This window comes from Amblyomma americanum, chromosome 4 (assembly GCF_052857255.1).
Source record: "Amblyomma americanum isolate KBUSLIRL-KWMA chromosome 4, ASM5285725v1, whole genome shotgun sequence".
Classification (NCBI taxonomy): Eukaryota; Metazoa; Arthropoda; class Arachnida; order Ixodida; family Ixodidae; genus Amblyomma; species Amblyomma americanum.
Window position 1 is genome coordinate 188,899,023 of NC_135500.1, and position 20,987 is coordinate 188,920,009.

General features: G+C 48.7%; 1 protein-coding gene and 1 non-coding gene across 4 annotated transcripts in view; one reads left to right on the forward strand and one right to left on the reverse strand.

Annotated features, from left to right (window-relative positions):
- The window catches only part of LOC144128854 (uncharacterized), a 139,862-nt gene that overhangs the window by 73,794 nt on the left and 45,081 nt on the right, over positions 1–20,987 (forward strand). The window lies entirely within an intron of this gene.
- On the reverse strand, positions 11,995–12,067 carry TRNAS-ACU (transfer RNA serine (anticodon ACU)). Its single transcript has one exon. It is a non-coding gene; the product is annotated as a tRNA-Ser (tRNA).

Here is a 20,987-nt window from a genome sequence, read left to right on the forward strand (position 1 = left end):
TCGCTGGAACAATCACCGGCAGCCGGCGGCGCGCTTTACGACAGGACCAATTGAATTCTAATCGGTTCTTCCCTCCTTGGAGCCCAACTCCTTGAACGAGATGTTTTCGCGAATCTGCTCCCCCTCCAAACGCCCGTATAACTCCCAGCTTTCGACGGAGAGACATTAAGGAAAGATGACGTGCAGCGTCGAAGTGTCTACTTTATCGGGCTTATTTCCTCTCGTTGACGGCTTTTTTCTTCTTTAATATATACTCGAGAAGAGTTAAATGGTGTAGATCATTGGCGTGAGCTGAGGCGCTCCTCAGCGTAATACTTTGCAACCGGTTTCTGCATGTGAGCATAATAACTGAATCGGTGACGAGACAACCGCGCAGTTGGTGCATCGATGAGCACTGCCGCTCTCGTCGCTATGGCGCTACTGTGCGCGGTAGTTTTGTTACTAGAAAAGAAAGAAAAACAGTTAAGGGAAGTCTGTGAGGAGAGCTACGGAGGCTCCTTGTTAAAGCAAGTTTTACCAAAGTACCTCAGGGTGCTAGCAACATTCCCTAGGTGGAAAAGTGTCCGACGCTTGCGCAAGCAACCGTTAAGACGTCGGCGCCGCAGCCTTAATGGAGAGCCATCTTGCAACCACAATCTGCTCCGTCTGCATGGGCTCGGTCGTTTTCCTCGCTGATACACGCACTGTGCTCGAGAACACGGCTCCTTTTCCTTTCATCCTCTTGAACTAATGTCCTCCTTCCTTCCTAGCTGATGATGTGTAAACACGCTACTGTACTAAGCGTTGCTGTAACGATGGTGTGAACACTTTGTTCCAAAGTAATGTTTGGCGTAAACTTATGCTTTCAGCTCATCACCCATCGATGAAGGCGCCGTGTGTACTTCCTCTTTTCCGGCCCGAGGATCGATGTGTTGACTGAAATAAACCAAACTACAGCTTACGTAATTCTCTGCGTCACCACAGCGCACTGTCGTGATTAAAAAAGCAGTCCTTCGGCTGCGCTCTCTGCTGACAAACACGGTGTACAAAGCGAAGAACACTCCATCGGATCTCTGACATCGCTTTGTGTTGGTCATTATTTGCAGCACGCCGACGGAAAGTCTGCCTTTCGCTTTTGTTGCCCCTGTGTCTCTGGAAATAGAAGCGACGACGAGGTTCCGTTTTGAAAGGGGCGAGTTTTTTTGTTATTTTTGTTTGCTTTTTGACAGGCACTTCACGCTGTCAGTATTATTGGCAAGCACTTCTGACACCGCTGATTTTTATGGAATTAAGATTTTTTTTGTGACAGCGAGTGTTTATCTAATACAGCGACTAAACCTTTGTTGACAGAGCATATATACTGTTTCCATGAGATCCGGTACCATGTTTTCCTTCCTGCCGTTTACATGCCTCACTTGCAACATTCAGTGGAAAATCTAATGTTTCGTATTTTAATGCAGTGACATCCCACCTATATCTCTCGCGGCGGCGCTCAAGGCACAGTGCTCTCAGAAAGTTCTTAGACCGCTAAGAATGTGACCGGTGTAGTAACCGAGCTGTGTTGTGAGGTTCGCTAAGTACTTCTTGAGCGCTAGCGGTTTGCGGCCCATAACAGAATTCACGCACGTGATCTGTGAAGCGCCGAGCGCAGGGAGCACGGAAAAGCGTCCACTTCTTGGGTCGACAACCTTTCTATGTTGCACTCAATGTGAACTAAGGGATCTTGAGAAACACTTCGCGCTAAAAAATAACAGCAGGAGTAGTAACAGGAGGAGGAGGAGGAGGATGGTAATGATGAAATATCAACAGCACTCAGCGTGTAACAAGAATAATGGCTCAGGTTTTCGGGTAAGGCGGCGTGAAAGTAGGTGTATACTGGGCCGAGAGGCGAAGAAGGTATTTCAGAGACAAAAACAGCTGGGGGCTGGGAAAATGCACGGACAGAAACGAATAAACAAGGTAAAAAATGGACGCCGTCGCCGGAGCACCACTCAGGGCGGTATTTTCTGCCCGGTGACTTCTTCTCGGAGGCCTCGTAGTGGAGGTAACGAACCGAGCCGACGAGTGTCGTTCGGGAGAAGGGAAGAAAAACGAAGGTGACGAAGGGATCCGGCGACGTACGCGCGAAGAAGAAGCGAAACAAGGCGCGAAAGGAGATGTCTCCGGAGACAAACAGCATCGGCTCAGCGCAAACAGAGCCCCGCTTTCTCCTCTGCCTCCGCAGCGGGAGAAGAAACAGCGAAGGCTCCTCGACGGAGTGAGCAGTTCTTCGAGGAGGAAGCGCTATCCTTGGAGCGTCGACGCCTCTTCTGAGCCGAGAGGAATTTCGGCGTAAACCGGCTCGTCGTTTGCCGGTGCACAGCGAGACGAAAGGTATAGAGGCTAGTCGGTCGTGGTGTGGTCGAAACGAAGAGAGCGGCCCGACTGTTTCGCGGATCTAAATGTCGAGTTTCGGCTCCGGAACTCTAGACGACCACTAGGAAAAGTAGAGAGGGGGAAGGGGATTCTTTCTGGTGTGTTTATTAATCGATTTTTTGCCCCCACTTCGCATCTATGCTGGTGGGTGTGCCGTAAACTTCGACGTCGCAAAAATTCGGTCCCGATAAACCATCGACGACGTTTGTATCATATGGCTAGCGTTCTTTTCAGCCGATGTTGGCTAATAATGTTCAAGTGCTTAGATGGATAAGAAAGCTTGCTTCGATAGTGCGTAGTTCCGCGTTCTTGGCCGGTGTTTCTGGCAGAGTGTTTTATGAGAGCAGCAACTCATGAAAATTTGCAGTACTGTCTCATCGGCCTGCGTGTAAACTTTTTAAAGTTTGGATGGATTGAGACAAATTTCGTTTTTGTTTTTTCTGCTCACTTTGGAAGGCGCAACAAAGTGATCACTCCATGACGGCAACGTCGAGTCGTACATAAAGAAAAACACTGAATCGCATCATTGTCCCTGTGGTGTAAGTTCTGGTTGCGTTTCCTGTGCTCGGTCATGAATATCTGTGCCAAAAGCAACCTTCAAAGATAGGTCTCTTTTGCACCAGTATAGAGTGCATTCAGCAGCACCTTAGCTATTTTCAAGCCTCGACTTTTCGAGTTTATCAAATGCGACAGCATTGCTTAACGTTTCCCGTAGTTTTCAGCGCTAAATCCTCGAATGAATGCGAACCCAGAGGGCGAATGAAGTATGCAAGACAAAACGCGAGCGTTTACCACGTCGTGCACCTTCCGTGCTTTTGTATTCGGTTGCGCGTAGATATTACAAAATAACAGCTTGAGGGGCGAGTTTGTGCATGATGAAATGAGCGGCGGCGCAACAAGGACACTAACTAGAAAGAGACACCACATGCGCTCAAGAAAGAGACACCACGTAGATAGTACCTAGCGTAGCGACCTACCACGAGATAGAAGACCCAGGGACAAAATATATAGCGAAGAGATATCTACCTGGAACCCTATAGCTGGCAATTATGCCCTTGTATTATCAGCATCAAACGAAATGCCAACACACTAACACAAACATGTCAGCTTCTGGAGAGGAAATACAAACAAGGTTCGCGCATTCGAAGGGAAATTAACTTGTGCTAGTAATGATCTTCCTTTGGCTAAGATCTTCTCAGTTTGTTGTCCGTGTTTCAATTGTATTGTTTGTGTTTAATTTCTGGCTTATAGCACATACAGAAAGCAATATTTGAATGTATTTAACGGATCTTGCTTATCCAGCAGCAGTCTTTCCTTCCTAGGTTTAGAGCTACTCAGCTGCTGTGATGTAAGTGTAACAATGCCACAGCTAAGACGAAAGCATTATGGATAAATCCGAGGTAAGCATCCCATTCTATTGCCGTCCCCATCTCATCTCACTTCATCGCTTAAAGGGGTAGACACAAAATTTATAACGCAAACAAACAATATCATTTGTTAATATGATTTTTAATGCTGTCCGAGCAGCCGCTCGGCATTTCCACCCACGTCGAGTGGCGTCAAGGTGTACTTGCCCCAATTATTGGGACGTCACGAAACCCAGTGGTCGTTGCCAGGAACAACCAGTGCTTGCCAATGACGGAGACGACATCAGAATTGTGGTAGTCCAGGTTGGCCTGTCGACCACGACGTCAAGGTGAACTTCAGCGCTGGCGCCGATCGAGACCGAAACTGCGAGTACAAAATAGTTTGTGGTCAACTATTAACGCTGCACACTGCTCTTCTGAGCTCAATTTCATGACTACTAGGCCAGTAGGCCTCTTTCAAGGCAAAAAACGAACGACCAAAAAGATTTTTCCTCTAACTTTGTAAAGAGTTATTAAGACAATGCGCAAAGCTAGTGTAACCGCCAACTATACGATTGCATCGCACTTTAATGACCGGGCCACTGAAAGGGTCCGACAGCAATCTTCCAGATCGGCAGCAGAAAAGAAAGTCTAGCGTAGCTTCTATCCCGCAGCCAGAATTGTCACAATGCAGTCCTTTTTACTTGGTACATATCCGCAGTAGATGAGATGTATCAAGAGACAACAAATACCTAGTTCCATTCCTGGAAGAAGTGAATAACGGTTAGTCCTCACAACAAAAAGGGCTTGTAACACTGCTCGACAAAAAGCGACTTTTCTCCTCACCTTTGTCTGTCATTGTCACGCGTGTTTGAACTTCACAAGATGACGATTACACGCTTCCTTTTCCGTCCTACCCATCTACTCAGGGTAGATTTTTGTTTTATTGAGTTTGTTAAAACAACACAGCCAGGCCTATGGAATGTGTGTATCTGCAAGGTAAATTAAGATTTGAAAGAACTTTTTCTTTTTTTTTTGCAAAAACAAGGATTCACTGCACAACGATAAGAAACAACCATAAAGGAATTTTAGCCATGCAGAGTAAGAATGAGTGGCTCTCGAGGAATAAAAGCGATCACTGCTCACTGATCAACCAGTGCTAACAAGAACAAAGGCTAGTCAATGGAACTTGTTTCCTTTTTCACACTCTATATACAAATTAAGCTCCGCACCAAGATCTTAGCTGGTGAATACGAGAGCAAAAAATTTCTCGGTTTCTTGCCGTATCCTGCAAACGTACAGCACGCGATAGCAGAGGCGCTGCGCGCTCTACTGCTCACAGACTAAACAGTCACACTGTCAGAACTCATTCTTCAGCACCATTCAACATTTAAGTTACCGCGCAACACACATAATAGGCTTACGATAACTGAGGTGTTTCGATAAATTTATTAGGTCGGCTCAGGCAGTGGAGCGTATAGCCTTTGCCAAAAGGTAAACAGGCTGCATGGTTTGCTTCTCATTCGAAAAGTAGAGCCCTTACGGCTTCTCTAAAGATCAAAAAGTTCTCGGAAAACGAGGACAGGGGTTCTCCTTACCAGAGAGGAGTTTAGAGCTTGATGGCTGGATTAATAGCTTCAATATACGACTGAGAAGCGAGCCGTCTAGCCTGATTACTTTTGGCGAAGACTGTACGTCGTCTACTCTTCACGCGTGGTCTATGCCATAACCGAGACGAGTGGGCCTTTTTGCAGGCCTCAGCAGGTCACCTCTCTCGAGATCACTCCCATCGTCCCCACCACACAGACATTTACATAACCCTTACGCAGACACAGAACTATACCATCTATACATACTCTCGGTCAGCCCGTCGTTCCACTGAAAATCGCACTATCCCCCCCCGGCCTCCGAGATAATCTCGACGCTGCCCTTTTAACGATGTGCCCCGTCATAGTCACTCTGCGGTGGATGCCTGGTCATTCAGGGATCGCTGGCAATGAACTGGTTCATCAGGTGGTTTCCACACCCGTGGTTTCCACGCCCGGGGTTTCCACACCCGGAATCAGGCAATCCCCGGTATCAGGCCTCCGACGAGTGACGAGGCGAATGTATACAAGAGCGACTTGAAGCGCAGTACTACAGGCAGCTTCGGGATGATCTGACACGTTTCCCGGCGTCGTATCCATCAATCTCAGCCAGCATATCCTACGTCCTTAGGAGAGTGCAAACGAATACCCTCCCCACTATGGTGTGTCTCAACCATTACGACTTCTGTCTAGATCTGTCTTGTGCCCGATATACCCCCCCCCCCCCCCCCTTATGCTAACCTGGAACACTGTCTTCTCTTCTGGTCACGTCGCCATTCGTCATCCCATTAGATTTACCCTCTCCCGGTCTCCTGGAGTGCCTGGTCGAAGTCCTCCTCACCAGCGGATCAGTTAACTGGCCTGGTTCGACAAGCTGCCGACCGCCTCAGCGCTTCATTTATCAGCCAAATAAAGCTTATTAATACTTATAGACGTTTTCACTGTTTTCAACTTGATAGAGCGCACGTGCATATCGTGCTATGCCGCGCATGTGCAGTAAGCTACACCCGTGAAATTTGCCAGCAAGAATGCGGCTGCCACAGCCCAGTGATAATACGGTGACTTACAGGAAGCTAAATTTGAAATACGCATGCATGTGCGATCACAGCTCGCTACCATCGTGGACGCAGGCGCAAAGAAGGCAAAGTACAAAGAGTACCGGAGTGTTGTGCTATGTCAGAGAAGATTAAAGAACCCCACGCTGTCCAAATTTATCCAGTACGGAGCCTCTTTCTCTTTTCCTTCTTTCACTGTCCCCTTCATCTTTTCTTTTACAGCACAGCTAGTGTGCCCACACAGTAAGTCTCACTAGCACAGCTAATGAGTGTGCCCTTTCTTTTTGCTCTTTATAGCTTGGCTCGCATGGAGCGTTTTTTACCCTCAAAATCGCGTGGCGCACCGACGCCCGCGCCAGCGTCGACAAATTCGCTCCCACATGGTCAACAGCCGAGCGGCGTTTTTTTTGCCGCAGAGTTGTGCGATGCGCGCGCCTCCATCCATACTGAAATCAGACCGATTCGCAGAAGCGAAGTGAAGCCGCTGTCTCTCGCGCGCAGAATGCTCGCGAGCGCGCATCCGCCATGCGAGCGCGTCGCCGGCTCGGCTCCGTCCATAATCACGTGACGCCCGCTCCGGCTCTCATTGGCCCTCTGCCGCTGCTCTCTCCCGGCGTCGGCGCGGCGTCAGCGTTTTTTTCTTTTCCGCCAGAACCCGGCGATTTGGAAAAAAACGTCCTCTCTCCGGCGGCAAAAAAACGCTCCGCTGCCGTCGACGCCGACCAATCGCCCCGAAAAACGCTCCATGCGGGCCATGCTTACACCTCTCCCCGTTCGCGTGTAGTCACGCGAATATACACGTGTCCGCTGGATTCTCTCGCCAACAACGGCTGTCGCTGTGGAAGAAGAATTTCTTGGAAATAACCATCTGGCCTCTTAGCAAAGCCTTCTTAAACAGTGTTTAACATCTGCGGATTCTTCCCTTCAATCATGCGTGAGTGGCTCGGTAACGATGATGCCATCGTTTTCCGCGTGCGAAGTTAACGAAGCCGTCACAATTTTGCTTCTTAGGGTCGCATTGTGCATTTTACCTCACTTGTGTGCACAGCGGCTTGCAGAAAAGAATAAGTAAACTTATTCATGACTTATTTCCAACCTACTTTTGCATTTTTCAACTCTGGTGGCGGAGATCGGCTGAAAAAGAAATCTGTAGTCTTAAGAAAGCTGGACCGGTGGCTCAGATAAACGCCTCCATCGACCTGCTATGCGGCGCTAAGATAAGGACAGAAAGAGCGAAAGTGTTAAAAGTGCGTCGTTGGGGAGAATGGTAACTGCTGATGACAGAATAGGGAACTAATTTCATGTCGGCGTCGCTTTTTTTCTAGAATTCCTAATTTTGCGCTGTTCCCTTTTCTTTTTCTCACCTCCTCGAATCGTCGATGATTCTTAAATTGTGAACCACAGCTCCCTTTTAATGCTGATTATAGCCACATTCAAATTATGCGCACTTGGTGAATGCCGTGAAGTTGCAGCTATATCTATAAAGCTCGCTTCAAATGCATTCTGAGGCACTAGCGCAATAAAGCGAAAACAATGGAATATAGGTAGCTAAGCAGGATAGGAACACATGGCCGTGGTGCGGGGCAACCCCCACGCTTTACCATATAACCTGGGAGTGTAAGCGAAACTACACGTTCCACAAACACAAAACCCCGAGTGCGGAACAGTGGGAGAGCCGGCTCACCAGCTGCGAGCTCGCTGCCCAAAGGGCAATCGTGCAGCACGCAAGCGAAGCAGCGCGACTCAGTGGAGCCCTGGACCAGGGGCCCAACACTGCTTTGAAGGTCAAGATTCTGCAGCGACGCAGACGAAGACCGAACGCTAAACCCTTAATGGACCAAATAAAGTTTTTCTCTCTCTCTCGCTGTAGTTTCCTGAAGTCGGCGCGCCTGCGTAACCATTCACAATTTAGCTTTACTAGACAAAGGACAAAAGCAGCAGACCAGGAGAGCAGACCAGCCAGGTCGGGTTCCAGGCGGAATGCGTTATTAGCAAAGCGCGGAAGCAGCTCGTCTCTTGGGGAAACCGCCGATCGCTTGGAGCCACCGTTCTGTTACACCTGAAGAACGAGACCGGGTTCCTCTCCGCGTGCGGAGAAAGCTCGTTAAGCATGCCGACGGCGCGTCTCGGCACTCGTTCATAACTCAGCGCCCGTGCGAGTTCCTTCGGCAACGGCAGCAGCGGGCACGAGTCGCCCGACGAGGAAGAAGTTCGATCGTAGGCGACTCCACCGGGACTCTCCAACCATTCGTCTTGTTGATTACTCGAAAAACTATAGCGGGGACAGGTCTCTCTCTCTCTCTCTCTCTCTCCTCTCTCTCTCTCTCTCTCTCTCTCTCTCTCTCTCTCTATAGTTCTTTTATTGCCGGGAACTTGCGTTTCCTCTGACTTCTCTTTAGGTTCACAAATGAATCCTGCTGGAGTACAGGCTTTCATGGACACGTCTTTCGGTGCGCTCTAGCCTTCTTTCGCTCCTTCTGTTCTTCGCTTTCCTCCCTCGGGATGGTGTACTTCGGCGCCTGTCAAATTTGATTAACGTGCTAAGTGCCAGAGCTACGCGGCGCGGAGAGGTGAGGCTTCCGGCATGTCTGTCGCGGTAGCTCTGGCTGATTTCAGAAAGAACAGTAGCTGACAGGGCTGGGAAGAGAGGCACCGACATTGTGGTAGGGGATTATAGATCGATTTAATAAGTTGCGATTGCGTAAGAGTGGAGGCACTGTTTCCAGCCTCTCGAGAGCAGTTAGTGGTTGCAGTTTCGTAAGGAAGAATTAAGGCTACACAAGAGGATTAGAGAAGTCAATCAACAGATTGCCGCCACCCCCCCATCAGGCGTTTTAACGCTCATTTCATACACGCTACAGCATCGAAAAACGAAGTCCGGTTTTAGGTTAAGCCACAAAATAAATTGCACTCAGCACACCTACTTCTCAATTCACCCCTTTTCCGGCTGGTTTTCTTCTTGCCTTGATTCCATTTTGTTCACTTCATATCCATTCAATTTTTTAACAGCCCAACGATAATTTTTATGCGAACTGTCTGTAATAATTTGGCGACTTGCATTGGAGTGGTCACCGCAGTGGCTGACTCCGAACTGATTACTCATGGTATTACATAGGCATCTTAATCGTCATGATCACCAGCCCAACTGCGTACACATCATGACAAAGATCTTTCCAACAGGCCCTCAGCCGTGTCCTGCCCCAGTTGCAGCCACCCCTATCCCGCATATTTTCCTAGCCTTATCTCTCCACCTAACTCCCTGTCGCCCACCTGCTACACCTTCCCTTCTCTCAGTATTCACTCCGTTACCCCTAAGGCATACACTATCCGTTATTAGTTGTCTGAATCACGTGCACCATCCGTGTCCATTTCATCTACTTTATTTCGCTAAGATATCATTAAATCGTGTTTTCTTCCACAATGCACAATGTTCTCGCACTATTGCTTATCACTACCCCTATCATTTTCCTCTCAACCGCTCGCTGCTCTGCCTAAATTTAAATTCAAGACATTTCGTTAACCTTGATATTTCCCCTTCACAGATGTGAATAGTGGCAGGATACAAGGCAGGTGGCGAGAAAACAGAGCTGTCTTGGGCACTGTGTTTGTCGCAGTAAAGAAACAGACTACTCGCCTCTTCCGAGACTGAAGACATGTTAGTGACAGCTATGACTATCTGAGTATTTCGCAGCAGCGGATAGCATTCTCCGACAGGTATAGCTTCTGTTTTGTACCAAAACGTGTTTTTAAACCATTTTTTTCGTCCATTCATGGCCCTAAACTTGTATTGAATATAAAGCGATTTGTTTCAGCTGTTAGCAGCAACGTTCCTCATATTTTGTTTTTGTTCCTGGTGTCTTAATGATCTTCTTGGTCCAGCACAATCATTCTTGGTCCAGCACAATTATTATATTGGCTGTTTTATTTTTACTTTTATTTTCAACCTCATTCAATGCCCATAGGTCTTCAAAGACTTGGAAAGTAATATATAAAATCACTGACGTATTAAGTTTTCTTCCCTGGAAAAGACTGCGAGATGCAGGGTCGTTTCCCCCTTTGCATCCAAGGCTTTCCTGTCAGTGAAAACGATTCACTGGGGGCACAAATGACCCCCCGACGTATTTGCGGCAAAATGGCTCACGGGGTCATATATCTTAGGACAAATGACAACGTACCGAGTTCTCGTGGCTTGTGCCCGACTTAGATAGGCGTGAAAATTTGCCCATGCGTTTGTGGGAAATGCATCGAGAGTTCACCGAAAATTGTCTTGAAACATCCCAAATCTGGTGGACGTTCTTCTGAAAGAGGTTCGACGACGATTTTTTTTTTTTGCCGCTGTGGTGGCTGAGTGGTTATGGCGCTAGTCTGCTGACCCGAAAGACGCGGGTTCGCTTCCGGCCGTGGCGGTCGAATTTCTATGGAGGCGAAATTCTAGAGGCTTGCGTACTGTTCGATGTCAGTGCGCGTTAAAGAACCCCAGGTGGTCGAAATTTCCGTAGCCCTTCACTACGGCGTCCCGCATAGCCTGAGTCGCTTTGGGACGTTGAACCCCCATAAACTAAACCATAAACCAAGGCTTCAAAAACCGCAATTTGTGTAAATCGTAGAACACCTCAGCGGCTTCGTGATGATGCCAGCAGCTTCCCTTGAAACAATAAGAAAAACCACGACAAGCAAAAAAAGTGCGTAAGCGAAGCAAAAATAAAAAATAAAAGCTTGCTGAGTTCTCGCTTTGTCTTTTAACCAAAAAACGGTGTCATAAAAGATATTTACCGAATTTGGACAAGCACTATCTCTCTCGAACGAATTCGCTCGTGTGGCGACAAAGTCAAATAAAGTTGACAGTAGGTCGATATTTAGCTTAGGTTGTCAGCGCATATTGCCCAGATTTTATGTACTTGCAATGCTGCATTTAAAGAGAAAAAACATGCAATACGATATTTTATGTATAAGATTTTTAGGGCATAAAACTACGTTAGAAAATACGGTTGTTCCTGCACAGTTTCCACATGATTTCTGTCAGACTGCAACTCTCTTATGACAAGGAAAATAAACCAGCAAGTTTACAGGATAGTGTAAATTGCCTTTTTTTATTATGTTTAACGTCTTAAAGCGCCTCAGGCTATGAGAGACGCCGAAGTGGGGGACTCTTAATAATTTCGACCACCTGGGTTTCTTGAACGTGCACTGCCATCGCAGAGTACACGGGGCCTCTAGCATTTCGCCTCCATAGAAATGTGACCGCCGCGGCTGGGATCGAACCCGCGTCTTAGGGTCAGCAGCTGAGTCCCATGACCGTTGAGCCGCGGCGGCTCCTTTATTGTTTCGCTTCATTTGCGAACTCTGAAGGCGCCTAAACTTCACTGGATGAATAAATAAATAATTGGTTTTTGGTGGAAAGAAAATGGCGCAGTATCTGTCTCATATATCGTTGGACACCTGAACCGCGCCGTAAGGGAAGGGATAAAGGAGGGGAGTGAAAGAAGAAAGGAAGAAAGAGGTGCCGTAGTGGAGGGCTCCGGAATAATTTCGACCACCTGGGTATCTTTAACGTGCACTGACATCGCACAGCACAACGGGCGCCTTAGCGTTTTTCCTCCACAAAAACGCAGCCGCCGCGGTCGGGGTTCGAACCCGGGAACTCCGGATCAGTAGTCGAGCGCCCTAACCACTGAGCCACCGCGGCGGGGGCTCACTGGATGGGAAAAACAGAAATTGTGGCACGTTCAATAATAGCTTATGCCTACAAGCTTTAGTGCGATCAAACTTCTAGAATTGCCCATGGTTCGAGGAAACTGCCAAATATATGTACTTTATCTGCAATATTAGAATTTAAAACCTATGTAAGACCAACTACAACTCCCACCTCATTACGTGGTTTTTTCAGACGACTACTCTGCTTGATGTTACGGGCTGAGGCGCCCTGCTGCATGAACTGAAAACTTAAGGCGACACCCTTTTTTTTATTTCTTAACACGAACTAAACCCAACAAAGAAGCGAAAACATATCGGTAAACTACAGACACAAATTCTCTGACTAGAAGTAAAGCCTAGCAAGTAGAAGAAGCAGGTTAAAGGTTAGAACCCCGGCTAAACTGTGCTCGGGCAAGTCCGTTCCGTCCATTACGTTGAGCGAAGTGTCGAGGGATCCTGTTTCTCGGCCACAGCTTACGATGAAGTGCAAGGAGAACGCATGGACAAAGAAAAGCTGCCGGGTAAAGAAGAATGCAGCCACGCGTGCACTTGGAACGGGGTTCGCTCGGACATAATCGCGATCCATCATCGGGCCAAGGCACGGGGCGGAGTCTGCCAGCGACGGTGAAGACGAAGCGCCCGCGCAATCCAGTCCGCGTACAGCTCTGCGGAAGCGCGCGTAACAGAACCCGCCAATGGACGGCTGGAAGTGAACAAGCACACTAGATGGAAGATAATGCGGACAGAATTCGGGGAACACTCGCAGAATTTTGCCTGGAAGCATAGCCGAAATGATGGACCATGGCACCTCGTCGCAGAGTCTGTTTTCTTTCTTGCTCTTTCCTCTCGTTCCCTCTCTTTCTTTCCTTCCTTCTTTCTTTCTTTCTTTCTTTTCTTGTTTCCTTCTCTCTTCATTCCTTCTTTAATTCTTTCCGTTATTCTTTTCCCTTCTTTTTCCTCATTTCTTTCCTTCCTTTTGTTCTTCCTTTTCCCTCATTTCATTCTTTCCTCAATTCCCTAATTTCTTTCTTTCCTTCTTCATGTTTTATGCGTGATTGCGGCAGCTGCAGTGAATCGGTGTGCAGTTTACCTCTTCGTATGCGTGACCTCTGAGGTGCGTGGGTTGTAATGTGCACTGTGGCAAGGACATGCGTTCGTGCGCGGGAAAGTGGATTTCGAGGTGGGAAGCGCGCAGAAAAGCCTGTATTTCTGTTTTGCGCCACGGTATGAACACGACCAGTGAGAAACCCAGCGCTGCATGCGTGAGCAAGCGAGCAATTTCACATTTCAGTACCCCACGTAAATGCGGCCGCCTCAGCCATCAAATGGATTCTCTATCACGTGCTCGAAAGCAAAACTGTTCATCCGTCATTGCGCGAACGACATTCAAGTTGGGATGAAACAAGCACTAGCCAAGTTGAACCAAGAAAAATTCGAGGGAGGTCTTCAGTGATATTGATGAGTGCTTGATTTCCCTAATCGAGAATAAATTTCCCTCGCCAGATGGGCTTCCGTCGAACTATGAACTGCTTTCTATATTTACTGATTTATTGTTCAGATAAAACCAGTGCTGCGTGACGTTGCGACGACGACACAAAATAAATTTAGTGATTTAATAACAACAGACTAGTATTAATTCACCTGGCTGCAGTTCCTGGTTATAACCTCGCTAACTTCAGTGAACAAGCAGCCTTATTGCGAGGGCGCAAAAGTCAATAGCCTTTTTTTTTTCCTGGTGCAAAAAAAAAATATTTCAGCGTGCATTAAAACGTCTGAGACGTTATTAACAATCCCAGTAACCGTCTTACCTCAGGCAACAGCGCACACTGTCGAAGGGAGAAAGGAAGTCAGACCAAACTAAAAAAAAAAATAGAACACAAGAAGAAAGTACCATTTTTCAGAAAGACACTAATACAGAATACACTGAAGAGCGAATTAAAAGCCGCTTCCAGCAAGCATTATGTTTCTCCCAAAGATTTGCTGCAGTGATTGTTCAATCAAAAAAACCGCGTGCTGTTGGCCGAGAAATCTGGTTTTGTCTGCTTCGAAAGTTCTGTGTTTATTTTTTTTCTCAAAACTGCGACGATGGGAGCGCGAAAGGCGGGCTCTTCTTACCAGTCGCCTTTCATTACGAACGTCTCCGAGGAACAGTCTTCCTCGCAATTTTCTTGGTCAGGAAAAGTAAAAGCGAAAGGCTGCCTCGAGGCAAAAGAAGATGTACGCTTTCGTCTCACTAAAACAGTGCACCACTGAGTGAACTGGAGGCTGTGTCCAGGAGTAAAAGGCCTCAATAAACGCTCTTAGGTTTGCGATCGACCAGCGCCCGCTCGCTATACAATACATCAGCCCGTGGTAGCTAGGTTATCCGACGCGCTTTGTCACCGATTACATATGTGTTCTTGTACAACCCCAAAAGCGTCTTCGAATCAGACCCTACTCTTCCCTAACCTTGCTGCACGGTTTTAAGAGAGACAAAGGACCTGGTTCGTGCGGGAAACAAATTAGGAAAGTTGATATGACGAGCACAGCGCACGACACAAAGCCCGGGCTATTCAGCGCACCACGCGGAGAAACAGAGTGCGCGGAGCGGACGAGATGTGGCCGACCGAAAGTTGATGGGCTTTTTAAAACGGGCTAAATTAGAACGCAAAAAGAAAAACACATAGTGCGCATGCGCGTGCGTGAGGCGACAGCAGACGTCACGGCGAAGGCGCCGGTGTACGACGCACCCAGAACGAGACGGGGTCGACAACGCAACCATCAAGAGTCAGCGGGGGAGGCGTTTTTAGAAAGAGACGGATTATTCGCTCTTTTTTTTTCTCCTTCCCCTCTCCCTCCTCCCTTGGGGTGGCTGTAGTGAGAGGGTGGATGGAGAGGCACGACGTTGCCAGCCAGACGGGGGCGCGCGCGGCAGCAAAGCCGCCGACCAGCGAAACTCTGAGCCCAGGGCGCGGGCAAAGTGAATTACGAGTGGAAGTTTGTTCCCCCCCCCCCCCCCCCCCCCGCTTGCGACACAATTCGCGCTCTATGGCGGCTGCGGTCGGCGCAGAATGCTCGCTCTACGTTTTCGCGTTGCATTTCCTCGTAGGCGCGCCGCCTTAGCGTAACGCGAGTGCTCTGGCAGAAACCGCGCCTGCATCTTTGTTCCCCTGAGCGACCATGCCTGTAGTATGCGCCTACGCGTCTCCGCAGCCCTGCATGCTCACAGACATGCCTGCATGGATAAACATATTAACGATCAGTGCACTTAGCTGTCAAAGCTGCACTGTGACCTATAAAGCAAGGTGCGATGGAGGACCACTTATTAAGTTCGGCACCCAGATCTCGGCACGCCAACGTTTTCACATTTGCGCCTGCATTGAAACGCGGCCGCCATGGCTGGGAATCGAAACCCGGACCTTGTGTTTGGCAGCAGAATGCCACGGCCACTGAACTTTAGCGCAACAAGTATTATGTGTGTACGTGTGTACAGGGTTTGTCAGTAGTCTCCCGGCCACGAGGTCTGTTTTCTATGTGTAGTGGTTTACGACACGCCGAGGGCTTAAAATCTTAGAAGGGAGAGGAGGTCTCCCCCTCCCATCTGAGAGCCCTAGTAGATTTATAGGCGCCGTAAGAATCCAACTGCACTGCTCAAAAACACACCTTCCGGCCTGAGAACTTTTTCCGCACGCTGCACTTGTAAATACGTATGCACGTATGTATTTGTTTGTGTGTGCACACGGTCATTGCACTTCAGTGAACCGTAGTCTGTAATATTGAAAAGCAATGTACATTGCTTTTCAACGTTGTTTTAATACGCACGTAGGAGCAATGTGCTGACTTTCTTGTGTCACGTGTGGTCGTGGAGTAAGTGCCTTACAGAGGGGCAAGTTGTCGCCTGAATTAGTACTCTCATTCGCACTAGTGAGCAGCCTGTTCGTCCGCAGCCAACTTCGCCTGTGCAGTTCGTTCCCTTGCGCCTACGGCGCATTGCGTGCTCATTTAAACCGCTCAAAAATTTACTGCTGCAGACTTTCCCTGCGTTTGCGTGCGACTAAAGGCGCTGCGAATTGTACCCGCGAGCGCACTACAGTATAACTGAAACCTGGGTTGCGCTCAGGAAGCTCGAAACAGAAAGGCAGTCGACGCGGGCCTGGCCCCGTGCAGCTCTTTCGAAACTCCCAGGGCGAGTTTCGTAAGTTTGTCGCCCGTTATAACCCAAACTAGCCGAGCTTTCTCGTCTTCATTTTCTTTTTTTTCCGAATTTCAATTTTCGCCGAGACAGGTGCGGAACATTTTGTAATCGCACACGTACGGCACGCTTAAACTTTATCCTTCTGCATTCGAGTTCAGATAATGCATAATTAAAAACGGCGCTAGTCATTCTTTTTGTCTGTCGTTTCTCGTCTAATTAAAAACGCACTTACCGGTATAATGCGAAGGCCATTCTACGCGTATACTGCGACGATATTGCTGAAGCAGACTAATTTTTGGAGCCAGACAAAAGTCTAAGAGAAATTAAGGCACCTGAAAATGAGCCCTGAGCACCGTATGGCACTGCGATCACATTTTCCTCTAGACGGGCGTATTACCTTCTGCGCTAAGCACTCTATTCCAATTCGGCAGTTATCGTTAGTGGCGCCACGGACAAACCAAGTTCATAGACTATATTGCGTGCTTCTGCTGCTGCTGCCACGTGCTAAAAAAAAAAACAAAAAACTTTAGCCTCCTCTTTCTTCTACATAGTAAATTTCCACAATACCTCGTTCCACGTGCAGGCTTAAAACGTTCACGCATTTCGTCTAAAAAGAACGTTCACCGTGTTACGAAATACAGCACAAAAAGTATTGTTTAGTTATTCAACATCATCTGCATTTTTTTTCTTCTTTTCTTTTCTGGGCAGTAAATTTTTACGCAGCTTCGTTTTACCTGAAGGCTGAAAACAATTCAACCCTTTAGTCTCAAAGTGCTTCAAGCATTCACTTTCAATGCAGGCTCATAGATAATAATGAAATGCGTTATATGTCGCATCATAACTAAAGAGTCACATTGAAAGTCACGGTTATCATTTAAGAATTTAGATTGAGAGTACGTAGACATCTTGCTCTACTTTTAGTCTAAACTCTAAGCACATATCCATGGTAATACTGTTGAAAGGCAAGAACCTTAATAAAATGACTCCAACGAAGCCCAACTTCGGAATATGCCTTACCCTTGCATCAAAGAAGTAAATAACTTATTACCCCCTTCTTGAATTATTCCCTTTTGAAGCGTAAGACAGTGCCGTTGGATAGTAGGCGATCAATTTCGGAACGTGAAATTCACAACTGCGCGCTAAACTGAAGAGTTCAACTGATATTGCCCGAGGCGATTCACGTTTCCACGCCTGCCGGGCAAATACGCAGTATAGATGACAGGGAAGACCGAAGAACTTGAAGAAGTTTCAAAAGGAGTTCAGGTTTCGAGACGGGGTGCGTTTCGCGAAACTGCCCGCCTATTTGAAAAGCGCTCTCATTTTTCACAGCAAAGCAGTTGGGCGCTGCGTATTCACCGGGATCTGCTGTCATTTCAGCTACAAAGTTTACCATATACAGAAATAACACTACGGTCGACGGCACAGTTCGCGCTTCTCTGAACAGAGCGTTCATTCCTCTCTGCATTCGGGTTGTGTGCTTTGAACGTCTCGTCAATAGCAACGCTTCCTGATGCCCCGATACGTTTGGCGGGCCTTTTTTCACCGTTCGCGATTGTTCAATACTTTTACTGTGAGGGCGCGTCACACGGACTTATAGCGCATATTTTACGACGCTTTTGCAGGAGATGAACTGCAAATCATGATCAATGAGTTAGACAGACAGAGCAGTGCGGTGGGTCTAAAAATTAACATGCAGAAAACCAAAGTAATGTTCAACAGTATAGCAAGGGAACAGCAGTTCCCAATTGGCAATGAGGTGCTGCAAGTGGTAAAGGAATTCGTCTACTTAGGGCAGGTAGTGACAGCTGATCCTGATCATGAGAGGGAAATAACTAGAAGGATAAGAATGGGGAGGAGCCCATATGGCAGGTTCTTTCAAATCATGAATGGCAGTTTACCAATATCCCTCAAGAGAAAAGTGTACAACAGCTTTATCTTACCGGTACTCACCTACGGGGCAGAAACGTGGAGGCTAAAGAAAAGGGTTCAGCTTAAGTTAAGGACAACAGAGCGAGCCATGGAAAGTAAAATGATAGGTGTAACGTTAAGAGACTGGAAGCGGGCAGAGTGGGTGAGAGAACAAACGCGTGTTAATGGCATCCTAGTCGAAATCAAGAGGAAGAAATGGGCTTGGGCAGGGCATGTACTGCGAAGGCAAGATAACCGCTGGTCCTTGAGGATAACGGAGTGGATTCCAAGAGAAGGCAAGCGTAGCAGGGGACGACAGAATGTTAGGTGGGCGGATGAAATTAGGAAGTTTTCAGGCATAGGGTGGGCGCAGCTGGTAAAGGACAGGGTTAATTGGAGAGCCATGGGAGAGGCCTTTGCCCTGCAGTGGATGTAGTCAGGCTGATGATGATGACGATTACGACGCATTGACACGCCAAAATATGCATGATTTCGAGCTGTCGACACTCTCAGACGCATCTCTGAAATCACGTCTGACCGTGGATTCCTTTTTTTCTTTTTCCCGGCCGCGTATAGCCTTCTAGTGCCGGTCGCCAGCACGCTTTTGAAAGAAACCTCTATATCTGAAATTCGTTTGTTATTGCCTTTAGCGGTGCTGACGTGGGTTAAAGCAAGCTTTCCGGTAAGGCGCCTATTGCGGGAATTTTATGTGGTGAATTTCGCAGCACAAGAACTACCTTAACTGTAGTAAAGCGTTCCTTGCAAAAGCTCTGATTAACTGTGTACCGCTAAATGACATTGGTCATTACACTCAATAAAAAATTGGAGGAGACACTTAAGGGTATTACCCCACCTTAAGGGTGTGACGTTCCCACCTGTCGGGGGTCAGTCACAAAATCTACGGGTCCTGCTGAAGCGAGGAGGAATGAGCCAACAAGGCGGTAACCCGGCAAAACAATATTTATTCTTCTCTGCCTGAAGGCGTAACTGGTGGTCCGCTCACCGCTGGCTTTTAGGAGAACTGGTTGTCCGTCCGGCAGGTCGGGGCTCCACTCTAATCGTCTCGCGTCGGCGGGCCGCGGCTGCTTCGGCTCTCCCGGGGTCTGCCTCTCTTCCCGGCGTCTCTCGGCTGGCGGCGCTTTGACGGGTCGAGGCCACAGGACTCTTGGGCGTTTCGGCTGGCGGTGCTATGACGGGTCGAGGCCACAGGACTCTTGGGCGTTTCGGCTGGCGGTCAGTTTGCTACGGACGTTGAGGTCCGGCTTCGCTGACTATAGACCAGCGCGATATCTTGCGTCCGTTCGCCTCGCCCGTCTCTGCTCGACTTCTTTCCTTTGTCTCGTTGGCCCCGCCGCGTCTCTCCGGAGATTCCCTTTCTCTCTCTCTCTCTCTGGGTCATCCTCGCCCAACGGTTTTTCGTCGTCGCTGCTCACACAGCCGATCAAAGGCACCCGCCAAACTTCTAGGAATCCGCGGCTGTTACGACGGGAAGGCCGATGGCGCCGTTGGGGATGGGTCGAAGGGGATCAGGTGTCCCTCGGAGGGCGACGCTTCTCTGCAGTCAGTCCGTCCGGCGCCAGCCGCCGACCTCCTCCGCCACCTCGAGCCATTACGCAGCCCGTCGTGTCCGCTGCTGGTATGGTCGCCTGTCGGCCTGCACACACAAACGCTCAAACGAACCCGTCTTCGCGCGCCGGTGGGGGGGGGGGGGGGGGGGGAAGCGGCGCAAACCGCAGGGATGACTGCGGCTGCGTAGGGCACCGCGCGCAGCCTCTCCTCTTTAGCCGTCTGGCGGTCTTTGCACATCTGTCTTCTGCATCGCCCGCCGCCGTCTTCGCCGACATGTCGGGGCCGATAAATTTGAAGGCAGGGAAAACGTCTTGGGCACTGGTCGCCTGGTTAGTCCTTTTCAGCAATGTCGGGGCCCCCCGTATGCGGCCCTTCACAACCCCCTCTTCTTACAAAGAAATTTTCTACGAAAAATTCGTGGACACCTCACTTTCACAACCGGCAGTACGTAGCAAAGTTCGCAACTAAATCTTTTAGCCACAGTCACAGTGCGAGCACGGCAAAACCGTTAAGCATCGTCCTCGCGCACAAGTGGCACCAGTAGCATGGTACGGCACAATGTGGGCGGACCCTCAGTTTCCCCAGGCAGAGGAGTAAATTTCACACTGCGGACAACTCTGTCCTTCACGTAAAACACGCAACCACAGAAAAACCACGGGAGCAGGTAAAAGGAAACGCTCTTCCCATTCTATTAACATGCAAAAAAATATAATCGCAGCAGCTCGCAGGAATAAGCTACATTTCCAAAACGTATTAGAGAGTTTATAAGTGATTATGGGGGGTATATAGGCGGCCCGCGACTTCTTAGGGCGTAGTCGTGGGTTGGCGGAGGTATCATTGAATCGCGAGTCTCGTCTTTATTGGCGAGCTCGAACAACACCTCTGGTGGGACGCTCTGCAAACCATTTTCGGAGACATCGAGTGGCGGAGACCCGGAATTCACCGTCAGGCGTGGTCGCGTCGAACTTCCCAGCGCAGTGGGGGAGGCTTCGGCACCTCCGGCATGACGCAGCCGATTAACATGGACTATCTTCTCGACTCCAGACTGGGTGTGGCGAATGCGAGCGGTCACGTTGGACAGGCTCTCCACTATTCGATATGGGCCGACCCACTGCGGCGACAGCTTCCTCGCGAGACCCTTTGTTGGGACCCCAGCACGCAGATACACTCTATCGCCTGTCTTGAAATCTGCCTCCCTACTAGCGCCTTCCAGACGCCTTACTCTTGACTCTGCGGCCGACCGGAGGGCCTCTCTTGCCGT